Here is a 14,644-nt window from a genome sequence, read left to right on the forward strand (position 1 = left end):
ATAGCCAAAGCAATCCTGAGGGTAAAAAAATGGAGCTGGAGGAATCAGGCTCCCTGACTCCAGACTATACTACAAAGCTACAGTAATCAAGACAATATAGTACTGGCACAAAAACAGAAATATAGATCAATGGAACAGGATAGAAAGCCCAGAGATCAACCCACACACCTATGGTCAACTAATCTATGACAAAGGAGGCAGGATATACAATGGAGAAAAGTCAGTCTCTTCAATAAGTGGTGCTGGGAAAACTGGGCAGCTACATGTAAAAGAATGAAATTAGAACACTCCCTAACACCATATGCAAAAATAAACTCAAAATGTATTAAAGACCTAAATGTAAGGCCAGACAGTATAAAACTCTTAGAGGAAAACACAAAAAGAACACTCTTTGACAGAAATCACAGCAAGATCTTTTTTGACTCACCTCCTAGAGTAACAGAAATAAAAACAAAAACAAACAAATGGGACCTAATGAAACTTCAAAGCTTTTGCACAGCAAAGTAAACCATAAACATGACAAAAAGACAACCCTCAGAATGGGAGAAAATATTTGCAAATGAATCAACAGACAAATGATTAATCTCCAAAATATATTAACAGCCCATGCAGCTCAATATTAAAAAAACAAACACCCCTCTGCTCAACATCACTAATTATTAGAGAAATGCAAATCAAAACTACAATAAGGTATCACTTTATACCAGTTAGAATGGGCATCATCAAAAAATCTACAAACAACAAATGCTGGAGAGGGTGTGGAGGAAAGGGAACCCTCTTGCACTGTTGAGAATGTAAATTGATACAGCCACTATGGAGAACAATATGGAGGTTCCTTAGAAAATTCAAATAGCTTTCTGCCCATGGACACCACCGAGTAAGCATCGTTGACGTCTCCCCCCTCCACTGCCGTCATGTCTAAGTCAGAGTCACCCAAAGAGCTCAAACAGCTGCAGAAGCTCTTCATCGGAGGTTTGAGCTTTGAAACAACTGATGAGAGTCTGAGGAGCCACTGTGAGCAGTGGGGAACGCTCACAGATTGTGTGGTAATGAGGGATCCAAACACCAAGCACTCCAGAGGCTTCCGGTTTGTCACATATGCCACTGTGGAGAAGGTGGATGCAGCCATGAATGCAAGGCCACATGAGGTGGATGGAAGAGTTGGGGAACCAAAGAGGGCCGTCTCAAGAGAAGATTCTCCAAGACCTGGTGCACACTTAACTGTGAAAAAGATTTTTGTTGGTAGCATTAAAGGAGACACTGAAGAACATCACCTAAGAGATTATTTTGAACAGTATGGGAAAATTGAAGTGACTGAAATCATGACCGACCAAGGCAGTGGCAAAAAAAGAGGCTTTGCTTTCGTAGCCTTTGATGACCATGACTCCATAGACAAGATTGTCATTCAGAAATACCACACTGTGAATGGCACCAACTGTGAAGTAAGGAAAGCCCTATCTCAGCAAGAGATGGCTAGTGCTTCGTCCAGCCAAAGAGGTCAAAGTAGTTCTGGAAGCTTTGGTGGTAGTCGTGGAGGTGGTTTTTGTGGGAATGACAACTTTGGTCTTGGAGGAAACTTCAGTTGTTGAGCTGGCTTTGGTGGAAGCCAGGGTGGTGGTGGCTATGGTGGCAGTAGGGATGGCTATAATGGATTTGGTAAAGATGGGAGCAATTTTGGAGGTGGTGGAAGCTACAACGATTTTGGCAATTACAACAATCAATCTTCAAATTTTGGACCCATGAAAGGAGGAAACTTTGGAGTCAGAAGTTCTGGCCCCTATGGTGGTGGAAGACAATACTTTGCCAAACCACGAAACCAAGGTAGCTATGGTGGTTCCAGCAGCAGCAGTAGTTATGGAAGTGGCAGGAGGTTTTAATTACTGCCAGGAAACAAAGCTTAGTAGGAGAGGAGAGCCAGGGAAGTGACAGGGAAGCTACAGGGTACAAGAGATTTGTGAACTCAGCCAAGCACCATGGTGGCAGGGCCTAGTTGCTACAAAGAAGACATGTTTTAGACAATACTCATGTGTATGGGCAAAAAAACTTGAGGACTGTACTTGTGACTAATTGTATAACAGATTATCTTAGTTTCTGTTTTGTGGAAAGTATAAAGCATTCCAACAAAGGGTTTTAATGTAGTTTTTTTTTTTTTTTGTACCCATGCTGTTGACTGCTAAATGTAATAGTCTGATCATGACGCTGAATAAATGTGTCTTCTTATTAAATGTGCTGTGTAACATTAGTCTACTCTGAAGCCATTTTGGTAAACTACCCCAACAGTGTGAAGTTAGAATTCCTTCAGGGTGATGCCAGGTTCCATTCAAAATTTATTTACACCCTGCTTTGGTGGAGAAGCTATTGTCTTCAGAAACCTCGGTGTAGCTGAACTGACAGTTACTGTGTTGTGACCTGGAGTTCACTGTGAAAAGGGTCACCCAAGCAAAGTCATGGAGTTTTTTGGTTATTAATATGATTGTTGGCACATATCCTATGCAATATATCTAAATTGAATTATGGTACCAGATAAAGTTATAGGTGGGAATGAAGCTTGTGTATCATCCATTATCATATGTAATCAATAAACGATTTAATACCCTCTTGAATGGAATGACAATTGTATGGATTTGGGACTGGCAGAGCTTTGGACCTTCCCTACCCACTACCCCTGATAACGCTGAATGCTTCTATCACAATTTAAGTTCAAAACTCTGCCAGAGAATAGAAACCAGATGCTGTTTAATGCCACCCCATAAATCCACAAATTAGAAGTTTTTGGGAGACAGTTTTAAACTGACCAGTACCAGCAAGGATTTTACTCTTAACACAAAAACAGGCTTACATTAAAGGAAAACTGTGGTTTCTGTTCTGGTTGGGTGGGTCTTTATATAGGTTTATGGAATGACACACTAGTAATTATCTATATGGAGATAAAAATTTGCTGATATGGTAAGAAAACATATTATCTACTTTAATTTATGCTAACTGCAGTTTTCCTTTAAATATGGCACAAGATGACACAACTATTCTAAAATGTTGTTTGTATAGAAAATGATTTCTAAAACTTTATAACAGTTTGCTTAATATCCAATCACTGTTATTTGTACATAGTTTCCTTTGAGCCCTCCCTTTGGTGCCCTCAATTTCAGTGCCATTGTACTTAGTAGAATAGAGATTTGTTTATCACTAGGGGAAAAAAATTAAAATAGAATTACCATATGACCCAGCAATCCCACTACTGGGCGTATACCCTGAGAAAACCATAATTCAAAAAGAGTCATGTACCACAATGTTCATTGCAGTTCTATTTACAATAGCCAGGACATGGAAGCAACCTAAGTGTCCACCAACAGATGAATGGATAAAGAAGATGTGGCACATATATACAATGGAATATTACTCAGCCATAAAAAGAACGAAATTGGGTCATTTGTAGAGATGTGGATGGACTTAGAGGCTGTCATACAGAGTGAAGTGAGTCAGAAAGAGAAAAACAAATATTGTATATTAACGCATATATGTGGAATCTAGAAAAATAGTACAGATGAACTGGTTTGCAAGGCAGAAATAGAGACACAGATGTAGAGAACAACCTATGGACACCAAGGGGGGAAAGCAGGTTGGGGTGGTGGTGGTGGTGGTGGTGGTGGTGGTGGTGGTGGTGGTGGTGGTGGTGGGATGAGTTGGGAGATTAGGATTGACATATACACACTAATATGTATAAACTAGATGACTAATAAGAAACTGCTGTATAAAAACAGAGAAATAAAATTAAATTTAAAAAAGTACAAGATTTATGGGATAATACAAAGCATGCCAAGTTACACATAATAGGGGCTCCAGAAGAAGTAGGAGAGAGAGAAGGGAATCAAAAATGTATTTAAGGGACTCCCCTGGGGGTGCAGTTGTTAAGAATCCGCCTGCCAATGCAGGGGACATGGGTTTGAGCCCTGGTCTGGGAAGATCCCACATGCCGCGGAGCAACTAAGCCTGTGCACCACAGCTACTGAGCCTGCGTGCCACAACCACTGAAGCCCACACACCTAGAGCCTGTGCTCTGTAACAAGAGAGGCCACCACAATGAGATGCCCACGCACCGCAACGAAGACTAGCCCCCACTCTTCGCAACTAGAGAAAGCCCACACAGCAACGAAGACCCAACACAACCAATAAATTCGTTAATTAATTTAAAAAAATACTTAACTTAAAAAAAATGTATTTAAGAAATTATGGCTGAAAAATTTCCAAACCTAAAGATGGAAACAGATATTCAGGAGCAGGAAGCACAGAGTATCCCAAACAAGATGAACCCAATTAGACCCACACCAAGATATATCATAATTAAAACAGCAATAGTTAAAGAGGGAATTCTAAAGGCAGCAAGAGAAAAACAAAGAGTCAATTACAAGGAAACCCACATAAAGCTATCTGACAATTTCTTTGCAGAAACTGTGCAGACCAAGTCCTGAAAGGGAAAAACCTGCAACCTAGGATACTCTACCCAGCAAGATTATCATTTAGAATAGAAGAAGAGATAAAGAATTCCTCAGACATGCAAAAGCTAAAAGAATTCAACAATACTAAACCTACCCTAAAATAAAAATTCAAGGGTCTTATCTAAATAGAAAAGAAACAAAAGTCTACAGGAAAGGGAAAAATCATAATAGGAAAGGCAAATATATAGTCAGGACTAAAGATCACTTAGATAAGCCAGGACGTAGATTAAAAAAAGTCCAAAAATTTTTTTAAAGTAATTGTAACTACAATTAAAATCAAAATAATAAACATACAGATGTAAAATAGGACATCAAAATTACAAAAGTGGGAGAGGAGAGTTAAAAATGTAGATTTTTAGAATGTGCTTGAACTATTATGACTATCAGTCTAAAGTAAGTAGATACAGTTATGGGTCAACATACTTGAAAACCAGGGAAACCACAAATCAAAAACATACAAAAGATTCACAAAAACCAAAAAGAAAGGAACTCAAGCATACTACAAAAGAAAATCATCAAACCACAAAAGGAAAAACAAAAAGAAGAAGAATGGAACAAAGAACCACAAAAACAACTGGAAAACAAGGAATAAAATGGCAATAAGTACATAACTATCAATGATTACTTTAAATGTCAATGGACTAAATGCTCCAGTCAAAATGGATAGAGTGGTAGATTGGATAAAAAAATAAAGCAAGAACCTACACTATGTTTCCTATAAGAGACTCACTTCAGGTTGAGACACCCACAGATTGAAAGTGAGCAGATGGAAAAATATACTTCATGCAAATGTAAACAACAAGAAAGCAGGGGTAGCAATAATCATATCAGACTAGTAGACTTTAAAACAAAGTCCATAAAGAAAGACAAAAAAGGACGTTATATAATAATAAAGGGATCAATACAATAAAAGGATATTACATTTGTTAACATATACGCACCAATATAGGAGCACTTAATATATAAAACAAATACTAACAGACATAAACGGAAAAATTGACAGGAATACAGTAAGAGTAGGAGACTTTAACATCCCACTGACGTCAACAGACAGATCTTTAGAAAGAAAATCAATAAGGCAACAGCAGTCCTAAATGACACAATAGATCAGTTGGACTTAAATGGACACTGCATCCAAAAAAAACACCCAGAATACACATTCTTTTCAAGCTTGCATAGAACATTCTCTAGGATAGAACATACACTAAGTCACAAAACAAGCCTCAACAAATTTAAGAGGGTAGAAATTATATCAAGCATTTTCTTCCAACCACAATATGAAACTAGAAATCAACTATAGAAAGAAAAAATGAGAAAAAAACAAACACATGGAGACTAAACAACATGCTATTAAAAAACCAGTTGATCACTAATAAAATCGAAGAGGATCAGAAAATACCTTGAGACAAATGACAATGAAAACTCAGCCTAACAAAATCTATGAGATGCAGCAAAAGCAGTTCTAAGAGGGAAGTTCATAGTGATACAGGCCTTCCTCAAGAAACAAGAAAAATCCCAAATAAACCACCTAACCTACCACCTAAAAGAATTAGGAAAAGAAGAACAAACAAAACCAAAGTCAGTGGAAGAAAGGAAATAATAAAGATCAGAGAGGAAATGAATAAAATAGAGATTAAAAGACAATAGAAAAGATCAATAAAACAAAGATCTGATTTTTTTGAAAGATAAACAAAATCAACAAGCCCCTAGCCAGGGTCACCAAGAAGAAAAGAGAGAGGACTCAAATAAATAAAATAAGAAATTAAAGAAGATAAATAATTACTGATACCACAGAAATATAAAAAATAAGGGAATACTATGACCAGTTATATGCCAACAAATTGGACAACCTAGAAGAAATGGACAAGTCTGTAATTTAGAAAAAAACCTCCAAGCAACAAAAGGCCAAGACTGGATGGCTTCATAGGGGAATTCTACCAAATATACAAAGAAAAATGTATACCTATCATTCTCAAACCATTTCAAAACTTTGAGGAGGAGGGAACACTCCCAAAGTCATTTGATGAAGCCACCATCACCTGGACACCAAAACCAAAGACACTACCAAAAAAGAAAATTACAGGCCAATATCTTTGATGAATATAGATGCAAAAATCCTCAACAAAACATTAGCAAACTGAATCCAACAATACATAAAAAGGATCGTACACCATGATCAAGTTGGATTCGTCCCAGGGTCTCAAGGATGTTTTAACATAGGCAAATCAGTCAATGTGATACACCACATTAAAAAAAGGAACGACAAAAATCACATCATCATCTCAATGGATGCAGAAAAAGCATGTGATAAAATTCAACATTCATCCTGATAAAAACTCTCATCAAATTGGGTGTAGAGGGAACATTTCTCAACATAATAAAAGCCATTATGGTAAACCCACAGCCAACATAATACTCAATGGTAGAAAGCTGAAAACCTTCCCGCTAAATTCAGGAACAAGACAAGTATGCCCACTCTCGCCACTTCTCTTCAACATAGTACTGGAAGTCCTACTCACAGCAGTCAGACAAGAAAAAGAAATAAAAGTTATCCAAATTGGAAGGGAAGCGTAAAACTGTCATGATTTGCAGATGACATGATACTCTGTAATAAAAACCCAACGACCCAAGTGCCCTTTAAGAGACGGTTGGTTTAAGAAGATGTGTATGTATATACACATATATATATATGGAATAATTACTCAGCTATAAAAAGGAATGAAATATTGTCATTTGCAGCAACATGGATGAACCTAGAGAATATCATACTAAGTGAAGAAAGTCAAACAGAGAAAGACAAATATTATATGATATCACTTATATGTGAAATCTAAAAAAAAAAAAATACAATGAATCTATATACAAAACAGAAACAGACTCACAGACATAGGAAAAAAAACTTATGGTTACCAAAAGGGAAAGGGAGGATGGGGACTGATAAATTAGGAGTATGGGATTATAGATTCAAACTAATATGCTTAAAATAGAAAGGCAACAAGGATTTACTATAAGCACAGGAAACTGTATTCAATATCTTGTAATAACCTATAATGGAAAAATAATCTGAAAAAGTACATTTATACATATATAAAAAACTGAATCACTTTGCTGTACACCTGAAACTAATACAATATTGTAATTCAACAATTATTTCAATTTAATAAAGAAGCCAAATTGTAGTGGGTCAAAGAGTAAATGAGAACTAATGAAAAGGAGAAAAGTCTTTAACAAGCTACAATACATACAGAGAAACAGACACATATCACATACAAAATGCAGTTATCACTAAGATATTTAGATATCTTAATTTTATAAGTAATGAAACTAATAGAACATTTAGGCTCCATGATTTTTTCTGTGTGCCTTTCAGACACCCTTTAAATTATCTGTGGTGTCTGATCTACCTATGGTAGGCAGATGCATGTATTTAATATGAATTCTTCAATCTCATAAATGCTGTAATTCAATGTGGGATTTAATCTTAATTCCAATCCTTACTAGTTTCATGACCTTGGATTATATGGTTTGTCCAGCGTCATACATCTAGTTTATAAGGTAATTTGGGCTTCAAATTCAGATCTGACTCCAAAGCTCACATTCTTCATCATGGAGACTTCTGGTGAACATACTGACGTGTGAGTCGGCCCCCACTTTTATCAATGCCAGCATGACTTTGGTTTTTTCACATGAAGCTACCTACCCTTCCCTTCCACAGCACACAAAATGAGAGCTATATGTGGAGAGACTGGATAGAGGTCCTTAGGTCAAGAATACGGCCAAGAGGCAGGAGTAAAAGCCTTAGTCTCCATATTCCTAAGGATGAGGGGTCCATCCCTTCCTCCTCGCTAACCATGCCCTTTCCCAAATTCCCAGCCAGCTGTAGCTGAGAAACAGATAACCTGTTATACAGAAAAGTTCTCCAGCAAAAGCCTGTGCGAAAGAAGAGTGTAATTAAGTGGTACCAATTATAGAAATCAATCACATGCAAACTTTACAGGCCACTCTATATTCATTGTGGAGGCCTTCCAAATGGCATCATCTGTGATAAGAAGAAGTATGTCAATTATGTCATTATCAGAGTGAAAAAATGTGCTGACAAAATAAAGCTCTAAATATTCCTTTGAAGTCAACCATTCGTTTTAAATGGTTTGGACGTATAATGTAGGGAAGGGTTTTTAATTGAAATAGAGTAAATAAGTTATTACAAAGAGTTTCAAAAGAAAAATGATTGTTATGCTAAACTTCAGCTATTTTTTTATGGGTTTTCCATGGCCATAGGCTTGCCTTTTTTGCATTTTCTTTTTTTCTTCTACTAGTGAAGAAACAAAAAATGACAGCAGCTAATGCCAAGTCCTTTGAGCCATTGCTCTATAACAAAGCAATTTAGGGAGGCAGACAGAGGATGGAGTCAACTTTTATGAGAAAGTTGCTCATGTTTTCCTCTGATACAACTTTTCCATTCAGATGTTTTATGACAACTACAGTCTCTAAGGACTGACTAACTGCAAAGTTAAGACTGATATTTTACAGTAAGACTTCCCTTATTACTTAATCACTGCAATCTGACAATAAAACCATCTGCCTATAATGGGCCAACTCCGCAGACTGCTCAAGTCCAGAAAGCTGAACGTCTAAAAGGACTCATTGTTTTAACCTGGATGCAAAATTTTACTTTCAGACAGACTTTGAGTCTGAATTTTATGTCATCAGTGGGATAAGACATTTTGCTATTTTTTCCCACTATAGGCACCTTAAATTTTAAAAATCTGATTGGCTTTACATTAAATGATGAAAGAATCATCATCAGAAGTGCTTGGGATGATACAGAGTCTCACATTTGACAATCTGTTCCTGTTCTACAATCACAGTAACAAGAATTCCTGAGACTTATTTAGTTGTTACACAAGGGAGTGTGCTTTACATGCAATTTATTGTTGAATTCACACAAGAATCATACAGGATAAGAACTATTATTTTCTCCATTTTACAGAAGAAAAAAAACCTAAGGTTTAAAGACATTGAATAAGCTTCCAAAGTCACAGAATTATTAGTGGCAGTGGTGGGACTCAACTCAAGAGGTTTGAGATCAGAGTCTAGTACTCCTAACCTTTATCACAAAGAAAACAGAAGGCATCAATTACTATAAGGAATGGGAATCCACATCTAGAAGACCGTGCCAAATGGTTAATGAGTTAATGCACCTCAGGAAAGGGAGATAAGAATATTTTTTTAAACAATGTACATAGCATTTAAGAGACCTACAAATACGAGTCTTTTTTTCACTTTCACTTTTGATATAAAAGAATATTTTGAAAAATCCACAAGAAAACTAAATGGATGACTTTAGGTCAGAACTATTTTAAGGAGGCTAAATCTTGGTAAGTAGACCCTGTTATGCTAAGCACTTGAGAAGGTTTCTAATACTTTTTAAAGGAGAAGTATTTATACCCAATTCATTTGGGTTTTTAAAGACTCAAAGGAAAAAAGAAAAAAATGCATTTTGTTACTGGTGACATACTTTCTAATTATGACATCTATTTCTTGAATTGATGCTTCATAACCAGGTTAACAGGCTTGTGTCACAATATTGTTATGAACTGATCAATTGAAAGCCCATTATTGACCCAATTATTCCAGAACAGGACAAATGAATGAGATGAAAGTCATGGTCTCTGAGGCGCCCAAGCTTGATCAGTTTGATTCTGTTTAAATGGAAGTACTTTTGACAGTGGTAAGGGGCACTATAAATGATTATGCGGAGGCAACAGATGCAAAGCTATGGACATTCACTTACCCTAGCTAAAGCTCACTCTCTGGTTATCTCTTGGTGCTGCTACTGTTGGTTAAGGTAGGAGAGTGAGACCCTCTGTGGAGTGTCGGGGTGTTAGAAAAGGAGCTTATGATAAGAGTGAGTGTAGACAAATTGCTTGTGCCCCATTAAAGGGACAAGATGAAAATTCCTGTTGAGACCATGTTTCAAACTACTCCAAATCTGGACTAGTGGGTCATGGTTTATGAGTTTTACTGCAGTTTGTACATAAAAGAATACCCAGGATACATATGGACATAATCAGAGTGAGGCTGGTAGAGGCTGAAGGGATGAAATTCATGTGAAAACAAGAATGAGATAATAATAAGGTCCTGCAGAAAGGGAGAGCATGGGCAGTTCAAGTTGCAAGGAACAGACTTAAGCTGTAGTACTTTTTTTTTTTTATATAAGATACATGTGGAAATAAGGATGATGAGACTGATCACGTGCCGTGAGCTTGCAAAAATTTATAGTCACACAGATTGGCTTCACATAGAAGGAAATATTCAGAAATTGGAAGCTGGTTTAGAAGCCAACATAACCCTAGACACTGGGTTGTCTCCTCCCCCCTGGCAACAGGAGCTCCTTGCTTCCTTCTCTGCTGTGATGTGAAACTACCCTCTGCCTCTGCTTCTTTCTAAGTCACTGTCTTCTGCCCTTCCTTCCAAATACTCACTTCTTTATGTGCACCTGGCATCCAGTATCTCCAGTGTAGAGAATCCATTTTGTTCATTAACCCACTATCCAATAGAGAGCTCCTGCAGGGAAGGGTATCTGTGTCAGAAAATGTAATAGGCTTCTGGTTAGTCTGCAGGCCAGTTGTCTTTAGGTCAAAAGCCTACCCCTTGCCCAATAGCCATGACCATGGTACTGGAATCACAGCAAGTTGAATGTGGTTACCTGTGGTGCTGGGACACCACACTCTCCTAGATGTCCCCCCACCTCTCTGGCTGTCCTCAGGTTCTTTTCCAAGATTATGCTCTCTGACTAGGCAATAAATGTTGGATTTCCTTGAGGCTGAGCCTTAGGCCTTTTTCACTTTTCCCCAATATTTTTCTCCTTATATAATCTCTACCACGCCCATGACTTCAGTTCACACAATATGCCAACAATTTTAAAATGTATCTCTTACCTAGATCTCTCCTTTGAGCTCCAGACCAGATATCTAATTGTTAAGCTGATATTTCCACTTCTATGTCTGAAAGATTTCTCAGTTGCAATTTGTTCTTGACTTATGTTCTTCTGCTTCAAACCTGTATGTCTTCCCGTATACCCTTTCTTCCAGTATCCACCACTATCCATTCTGCTGCTAAAGCCATTAGCTTAAGAGTCATGTTTGACATATGCTTCTGCCTCAAATCCACTTTCAATCTATCCCTCTGTTCTGTTAATCTCACTTCCTCAACATCTCTTAAAGCCTTTCCCTTTCAGGCTCTTCAAAGCCACCACCCTAGTTCACGCTACCATCATCAATCTCCTGAACCGCTGTAGGAATCCGCACATCGGTCCCCTTCATCTACTCTAGCCCCTTTTCGATACACCCCTGACACTGCAGTCACAGTGAACTTTACAAAAAGCAACTCTTATCATGTCATCCTGAAATTGAAAACTCCCAGTGATTTCCTATTGCTCCTGGAATTGAGAACAGCAATTTTAACGTGGTCCTGCGTATCTAGTCTAGGCCCCCTCTACCTCACCACCTTCATTTTACACAGTTACTTTGTTCTAGCCACATTAGCCTCATTTCTGACCCTTGCATATGCAAGGATCCTTCACTGGGACAAGTTCTTTTTCAATGGGCTGATCCTTTACATGGAAAGCTCTATACTGCCTGGTCATCTGTATAACTCCTACCCATTCTTCAGAACTCTACATTTTCTGATCCCCATCTATGTCAGGATCCTCTGCTATACATTCTCATAGGCCCATATTTCTGTCCTTCAAAAGGACACATTAGAGATGTGATTATTATTTTTTTTATGTTTCTCCTCCAGACTCTAATATTCATATTAGCTAGGAATATTTTTTTAATTAGTACATGTTTAATATATGGGCTACAAACAACAATATAAATATGCACACAATACTACATCAGAAACCCCTAACACCACCAACAGCACAAATCTTTAATTAGAATATATAGGTATAAAGCTAGACTACGTTCGCTTACTATAGTCCTTCTGCTTAAATGTGTTTTCTCTTATTTCCTGCTGAACCCATAAAGTTGGAAGCAAAATTTTCCAGTAGGTATTATTTCTGATCTGTGCTATGCTTTTCTAATTACCTTTGCTTCCATAATATAATATCCTTAACCTATAGTATCTTTCCAGTGATAACCATCTTAATTTACAACAACTTGCTCCTTGACTAAATTTAAATGTTAGGCCAATTCTGTTCAAGTTTTAAAAACTTCATTTGAGTTGGTTAAGTTGTCAGTCTAAACAACATTAATTCTTCCAATCCAAGAACATGGAATACCTTTCCATTTCTTTGAATCACCTTAAATTTCCTCATCAATGTTTTATAGTTTTCAGAGTATAGGTCTTTCACCTCCTTGGTTAAGTTTACTCCTAGATTTTTTTGTTTTTTTGGATTCAATTTTAAACAGGATTTTTCTTTAACTTTATCTTTCTGATATTTCATTGATAGTGTAACAAAACTGCAACAGATATATGTTGGTTAATCAGTTGTAACAAACGTACAGCTCTACATGGGTTACTGATAATGGGGGAGAGTACACACGTGGGAGTAGGGAATGGATAGGAAATCTCAATACCTCCCTCTCAGTTTTGCTCTAAAAAAATTGTCTTAACTGGACACCATAAAACTCTTAGAGGAAAACATAGGCAGAACACTCTTTGACATAAATTGCAGCAATATCTTTTTTGATCCATTTCCCATAGTAATGGAAATAAAAACAAAAATAAACAAATGGGACTTAAACTCAAAAGCTTTTGCACAGCAAAGAAAAACTGTAAACAAAATGAAAAGACAACCTATGGAATGGGAGAAAATATTTGCAAACGAAGTGTCCGACAAGGGATTAATCTCCAAAATATACAAACAGGTCATAAAGCTCAATAACAAAAAACAACCCAACGAAAAGATGGGTGGAAGACCTAAATAGACATTTCTCCAAAGAAGACATACTCATGGCCAACAGGCACATGAAAAGATGCTCAACACCACTAATTATTAGAGAAATGCAAATCAAAACTACAATGAGGTATCACCTTACACCAGTCAGAATGGCCATCATCAAAGAGTCTACAAACAAATTCTGGAGAGGGTGTGGAGAAAAGGGAACCCTCATACACTGTTGGTGGGAATGTAAATTGGTACAGCCACTATCGAGAACAGTATGGAGGTTCCTTAAGAATCTAAAAATAGAGCTACCATATGATCCAGCAATCCCATTCCTGGGCATATATCCAGAGAAAAGTATGGTTTGAAAGGATACACACACCCCGGTGTTCTTTACAGTGCTGTTTACAATAGCCAAGTCAGGGAAGCAACCTAAATGCCCATCGACAGACGAATGGATAAAGAAGATGTGGTACATAAGTACAATGGAATATTACTCAGCCATTAAAAAGAATGAAATAATGCCATTTGCAGCAACATGGATGGACCTGGAGATTATCATACTAAGTGAAGTAAGTCAGACAGAGAAAGACAAATATCATATGATATTGCTTATATGTGGAATTTTAAAAAATTATACAAATGTACTTATTTACAAAACATAAACAGAATCACTGACTTAGAGAATGAACTTATGGTTACCGAGGGGAAGGGTGGGGAGAAGGGATAGATTGGGAGTTTGGAATTGACATGTACACACTGCTATATTTAAAATAGATAACCGACAAGGACCTACTGTATAACACAGGGAACTCTGCTCAGTTCTCTGTAATAATCAAAATGGGAAAAGAATTTGAGAAAGAATATATACATGCATATGTATAACTGAATCACTTTGCTGTAACCTTGAAACTAACACAACATTGTTAATCAACTATACTCCAATACTAAATAAAAACTTTAAAATAATTGTCTTAAAAAAAAACTATTCAAAAAGACAAGTTCCCAGAGGAGTAGTCAGCTGATCATAGAAGTATGTGATTCAAAAAGGAAGAAAGATAAATGTCAAAAAAATGAAAAAAAAAGTATACTCTCACTAGTAATTCTTTTCAGTCTGCAAAGTAAAACAATGGGGTATAATTTTGCACCTCTTATGCTGAAAAACACTTAAAAGAATAAGAAAACCCACTGTTGGCATAAATTTTTGGAAAATGAGCCTCAAGCACTCTTGGTAGTAATGGAAATGGATTGGTTCAAT

The 14,644-nt window shown here is 37.0% G+C and overlaps 1 pseudogene across 1 annotated transcript; it reads left to right on the plus strand.

Annotated features, from left to right (window-relative positions):
- The first annotated feature begins 674 nt into the window (after nucleotides 1-674).
- On the plus strand, nucleotides 675-2,608 carry LOC309635615 (heterogeneous nuclear ribonucleoprotein A1 pseudogene; annotated as a pseudogene). The gene has a single exon. The product of its transcript is annotated as a heterogeneous nuclear ribonucleoprotein A1 pseudogene (transcript).
- Nucleotides 2,609-14,644: the final 12,036 nt, after the last annotated feature.

This window comes from Balaenoptera borealis (genome assembly GCF_965194805.1).
Source record: "Balaenoptera borealis genome assembly, chromosome: 10".
NCBI classification, from domain to species: domain Eukaryota; kingdom Metazoa; phylum Chordata; class Mammalia; order Artiodactyla; family Balaenopteridae; genus Balaenoptera; species Balaenoptera borealis.